The sequence below is a fragment of the Oculina patagonica genome, unplaced genomic scaffold (genome assembly GCF_052425735.1).
Source record: "Oculina patagonica isolate OP01 unplaced genomic scaffold, crgOcupat unplaced223, whole genome shotgun sequence".
In the NCBI taxonomy this organism is placed as follows: Eukaryota; Metazoa; Cnidaria; class Anthozoa; order Scleractinia; family Oculinidae; genus Oculina; species Oculina patagonica.
Window position 1 is genome coordinate 7,501 of NW_027558063.1, and position 6,233 is coordinate 13,733.

General features: G+C 40.7%; 1 pseudogene; it reads right to left on the reverse strand.

Moving 5' to 3' along the window:
• Window positions 1-2,603: 2,603 nt before the first annotated feature.
• LOC144640263 (adenosine receptor A3-like) lies at window positions 2,604-3,436 on the reverse strand (annotated as a pseudogene).
• Between the last annotated feature and the right edge of the window lie 2,797 nt (window positions 3,437-6,233).

The following is a 6,233-nucleotide window of genomic DNA, read 5'->3' on the forward strand; positions in this document are numbered from 1 at the left end:
ACCTAATGAGTCCAGAGCAGATTTTGCTTTCCTTATGTTATTACTTATGTGCATGATCATGCCCAGTATTGTATCAATGACGTCCCCTAGGTATGGGACTTGCATCGTTTGTCTTACTGGTTGGCCATCGTTACTAAGCATGAATAGGTCTCGGTTGACATGACCTAGTCACACAAGCATCCAACATACTTTATCAGGTTGATCTTCCTATGATTGTCTTAAGTCCATGCCTGCACCTTTTTGCTTGCCTGTTGAATATGAGGCATAGTCTCCACAGGAGAATGACTGCCGCAGCTAATGGCTATGTCATCGACATACAAGTAGGGATCTGTGTTGGGTCCAATCAATCACATCGGCTGTGTGGATGTTAAATAAGACACAGGTCAGTGGAGAACCTTGGGGTAGGCCAGAACTGACCTAAAAGCGTTCAGATTCCATCTGACCATGACATCAATATTCTCAGCAAGGGTGGGATGTTCACCCAGTTATCTGCATCTTCCAGGTAGTGCAGACCTATTGCAAAATGCTGTTTGTCCTGGAGGACTTTTTGCATAGTGTTGATGCATGTTAGATGTTTTCAAGCGCCTTGGTCTGTCTCCCCTTACTCCCTTCGGTAACTTCTCTTTCCTCTCCAGTTACTCAGTTATTCATTTGGCGGCGATCTTCTCACATAATTTGACAAGTGTGTTGGCCATGGTTATTATACGAAAGCTTTTGAGGATTCGATGATCTTTGGGTAGCTTTGGTGAGACAACGAAGTTGCAGTAGATAATTGCAAGGATGTACTGTTTACCACTGTGGGTCAGGACAATTGCTAATGTTTCCCACTTGGCGCCATTCTATAGTATCTTTGACAATTTTAAGTAGGCCACGTTTAGCCTTGCCGCCTTCAGAAGATGGTGTGGAGAAGACCTTATGACCCTGGGATTTTTCTTGAGTATGGTCTCCTGCAGGGCTAAGATATTATTTGTCTGTAGCAGTTGTTCGACAACGTGTCGTCGCTGTTTGTAGCTCCTGATGTTTTATATCACAATGCGCATTGATCGTAAGTCCAGTCGCTGCAGTTTACCTCTTCTGGATACCCGCTTGACAGGGCGCCGTCAACTGTTAGAATCCTCAGGGTGAAGCGTCGCATCTTGTCACCGCGCTGCATTGACGATGATTTCCAAAAGTCCATGACCGCTCGATAACAAATTGCATACAAGTGAAGGGTACTCATGGCATTATGCTAAACCATGAGAAAGCTTCCATGCCACGGCCAGCCTTCGTGACGGTGTATCCTACTGCCATACATCCTCTAAGTAGGATTAGTGCTTTGCATAAAGAATAAGCTCCCCGCTTTCAGCTGCACACCTCTTGGCAACCCGGGAAGGGCGACTAAATGGTTGCTCGCACTTGTCGAAGGTGCGACCCAGAGACTCGTGGAGGGCGGGAACGCCCTGCTCCTCCTGACAGATCCGTCAGATCTGCCCACCGTCCACTGCCCACAATGGTAGAGATGTTCCTAAAGTCTTCACTAATATTCTCCTTCTTCTAAATTAACAAGGATTTTTCTTGCAAAAATTATAATTAAGTTCTGCTTAAGAGCAATAACATTTGCACACGTCGTTTTGTGGAGCACTGGCGGACACGGTCACTAAAAAGACACTTGGGCGATTGAGAAAACATAGTTATGTACTTTATTAAATGGATAATAATGCTCCATCTTCTAAGTACAAGAGCATAGGCGTACGAGGCGGGGGGGCGAGGGGGGCTGCAGCCCCCCCAGTGCCGAAATTTTTCGGGCAAAATGCTTGGAATTCGGGCAACAAGCCTAGAGAAAAAATAGAAAATAAGCCGGCAAATCTCAACATTACGTTTAAAACGAGTCACATCAACAGAAAAGGCACTAGTATTGGAAATATACTGAACTTTGTGGTTCAAAAGTCCAAATTTCTCATTCATGTGCTTTCGTTTCCTCTCAGAAGTTGCTCTAATCATGTTCGATTTTTCTCGCAAATTCTGCGAGCTTGAGCGTTTGCGGCGCGCGGTGGATCCAGTCTAAGACCTTGGAACAAAGGGCTAGCTCAAAACTTTTAACGAAATGTGTTGAATGTTTCACACGCTTTTGTATAACTTTCAAGTGGGAGAAAAACAATGTAAATTGGCTCCTAAAAAATTCTGTAACTTTTGCTGAACTAGAGTGAATGAATAAAATATTTCTGAAGAAAAAGGATTCAGTGCATTAACACCTTCTGGCATCGGCACGAAATTAATTAAAGAACTATCGTTCTTTTAAGCAAGCAGGCAAGGTTTGTACACAACTATTTTGTTGTCCATTTTATATGCCTCTTTATTCGGCTTTCAACCCATGCCATTTTTTTTCGGGCAATAAGGTCTCCGCCCCCCCAGGTCCGAAGGTGCCCGTACGCTTATGTACAAGAGGTGAAGTAAACTACTAACATGAAGCCTCTTACATTTACACGAATTCCTTTTTGTGGTAAAATTTGACAGTTTAACAACACAAGCGTCGCCTTGAAAGTAGTCATTTAATCTATATAGAAAATGTGTCCTTATATACAACTTTTGTTTTGTAATCTTGCATGCTTCCCTTTAGAATCGTTTTAAGACGACAAACAAGCACAAAAGTGTCCTATCGTTTCTTTCACTGCTTGTCGAATTTCTTTTATTTTCCAGCAGTAAAGAACTGGATTCAGTGACGAATTGAGGTACACTAGACATGTGCTACGAGAAGAGACGAGTTTAAGCCTTGAACAATCGTTAGACCCGATATTATAGCAAAAGGAAGATAACATGTTAGAAGGGTAAGGTGAACCCACAATGCATTGTAAACTGTCTTTTTGTATCGCGCCATGTTTAGCCCTGTGCTACCTGTTTGGCCGCCATGCGTATCTTGTAATTGCATTTGTTGACGACGTATTACAATAAAGATTCTTGTGTAAGAATAAGTTGAGATTATTAGAGCAGGAAGGATTGTTAGAAACTGGAAGATGTGTAAGTAGTTAAGAGGTATTCTCCAAGCGGAAACGAGAACGTTTGTTACGCTGCTTATAAGCCAAATGAGAATAACAACCGCACGAACTCTCTTGACAGTCACAACTTCTCTGTATCTTAACCTTAACAACAGCGCGAGAAGTCTGTCCACACTAATTGCGGTGAGGGTCAGTAGAGAAACAGCAAAAATCATCCCGTTAAGAAATCGATCCATTATCTGAACGACTTGACAAAGGCTCCATCGCTCGAATAAAGCTGAGAAAATAACAGTGATGGTCACTGGCTGACCAATCACACCAACACAAAGATCGGTGATTGCCAGAGAACGAAGCAGTATTTTTGATGGCGGATGAAGAGATGTATCCTTGTTAAGGGCGACTAAGATCAAACTATTGCCCAGAGTAGCTGTTATTGTTAGAAAAATGCACAAGGACGCGAAAAACTTATATGCATAGAGAAGGTCAGTGTATTGATCTTCATCACCGTACGATATATTACAAAACTAAAATCCGTTAAACGTGTCCTTACTTTTTTCGTCGCTAGAGTTTGACATCGTTCCAAAGATTGCCCCAGTTGACTTGTTAAAGCCAAAACACTGAAATGCAGCAGATAGCTCGGTCAGTTCCGACTGCAAAGCGCCTTCGTCTGTGAGTGTAAATTATTAAAAGAAGACTTGCGTGCACGACTCACTCTTTTTTGTTGCAGTTATCCCTTTTTTCGACTTTTTTTGCTTGTTTACAAGCGAAAGTAGGAGAATAGCAGTTATGTGGGGCAAAATTTGGAACCAAATTCTTGTTAACTCTCAAGGGACTTTTTTAATTTCTCAAGGGACTGTTTTTATTTCTCAAGGGATTTCTTTCCGCTGTGGGTGATCATTTGCGATCTCGTGGAAAAAACGTGACTTGTCACATTTACAAACGTTATATAACAATTCTAAAAGTGACATGTCAGCTTTCTTATCTCAACGCACGTGTGTCTGAAAGGCGATCTATAAAAAGCGTCTCACAAACAATGGATTGCGTAACTAACGTTAAAACACGAATAAATAATCACTAGCACTTACATCGTTTAAAAATTACAAACGTCAAAAATAAACCATACCAAAAAACTCGCTCTTTTCAAAGATATTATTGAAGTTAAAACAAATGCAAGAGATGGGGGCTTCTTTTAGCTTAGGAGCGGTTAAAAATTAGGCCAAATTTGGTCGCTACAAGCGCCATTCTATTTCGTCATCAGCCTAGGTCGTTAGGGACGTGATCTCGCGTTGACAGCAATGTTGCATGAATCGGCTTTACAACATGCGATCGTGTCTACACAGGCGGCCCAGGCGTGTTATGTGATCAATGTGAATATATAATTTTGTCGATTGCGTAAGTCTGGTTCAGCCGTTTGAGACAATGTATGAGAAAGCTTCGAAATGTGCTCTAAATACTACATCTGTAAAGGAACTGAAATAAAAATGGCTTACCTCTTGTATTTCTTGCATTATTTTGCCTTCTCTGTGTTCCTAGGGTGGGATTTAGGCCATTTAAGCGATTTTCTCTTCGACGGTTTAGCCTTCCCTGAAGAAAAACACATAACACGCCTGGGCCGCCTGTGGTGTCTACGCAGTTCGAGTGGAATTTCAGTCAAAGACAGCAAAATTCTTTCGTATTTCATCTTCAAATATAATTCGAAAGCATTCACTGTATATATGGCTTTTGTTTAATCCTTCTTAAGCCCACGAAGAAGCTGTCTTGATATCCGACCTTCGCAGAGCCCAGAAACGCAGCTTGAGTGTATCGATTTGTTTACGCCGCAATTATATGCGCAATGTTTTCTCCGACAGTAGTCGGAAATATCCGTATTTTTTTCGTGCTTTTTCGTGGAGCAATCGTAACGATACGGCCTTGAACACATTGAACAACGGTCTACCTATAACAATTCAAATACCGTATGGCGTCGCAAAAACAAAGCGTCGAACTCATATTTTGCTGTTTCATTTGCTAATTTCGCTGCCGTAATCGACTGCCTCGAAAGGTCCTTGCAATTTTAAAGTATAGAATTGTCAGATCTCGGTGAAATTTGCACTGTTTATTTGTGTAATGTTGAGGAATATGTGTATAAATACCCGGCGCGGACGAGCCATTTTTGACAAAATTTTATGGCTGCATTTCCTCCGCGAAGACGGGATATTGTTAACTGAACTAAACTACAAAGCAACTGTAATGATAAGTTCGAAGAACAATGCTCAGGATAAACCTTCGACTCATACTTCATGCAAAAAAGTCGGTATTTCGAAGAGACTTTGATCTAATTAACGTTTTTAGTGCAATGATACGTGATGCTAATTTAGATTCGGCCGGAAGACATCATGTAAAGTTAAAACCTCCCCTTATTTTTATATTGTCCTCCACACTGCCGCAGATATTGGATTGCTGTGCTACCCTCCGGCCATGCACGCCAGCCCCAATTGAGTTGTTTTGAAAAAATCAATTAAAATGTAATACCACCTGCGAAGCTCTTCTGTTTGTGAGTGTAAATTCGTAAACGAAGACTTGCGTACACGACTCTCTCTGTATTTTTGTAGTTGTTCCTTTTCTTATTAACTCTTTTAATGCTGGTGAAATGCTACGTCATGTTAATTTTAATTGGGCCCGGAAGACATCATGTAAAGATAAAACTTCCCTTAAATTTTAAATTGACTTTCATATTGCCTTGCCTTACTTATTAGCCATGTACCCCTGATATTGTGTTGCTTAAAATAAAATATTTGTAAAGACAGTACATGTTTGCTTACAGTGCTATTATAATGATGTCAACTTGTGTTAACAAGCAGGTTGAACATTGAAATTTGCCCGCAAAAATCCACTTCAGTGAAATGACACTATTTGAACTGGTTATAAATCCTAATTCATGCATGTTATCGTCTTAGTGCACCTATTTGTGTAAGTTTTTATGTGCAGATGTACAGATGTACCCCTGATATAGTGTTGCTTTAAATACAGTATTTGACAATTGTAACGACAGTAAACGTGTTCGCTTAAATGTGCTATCATAATGTTGTCAACCTTTGTCGATAAGCAGGTTGGACATTAAAATATGCTCGCAAAAATCCACTTGGGAAATGACACTTTTTGAACTGGTGAACAATCCTAATTCAACATAACATCTAAGTGCACCTATTAGTATTAGTGCCTATATGCAGATGCTCTTTTTAAAACGGATGTCTTGTCGGATTTGATCTCAAGTATAAACAA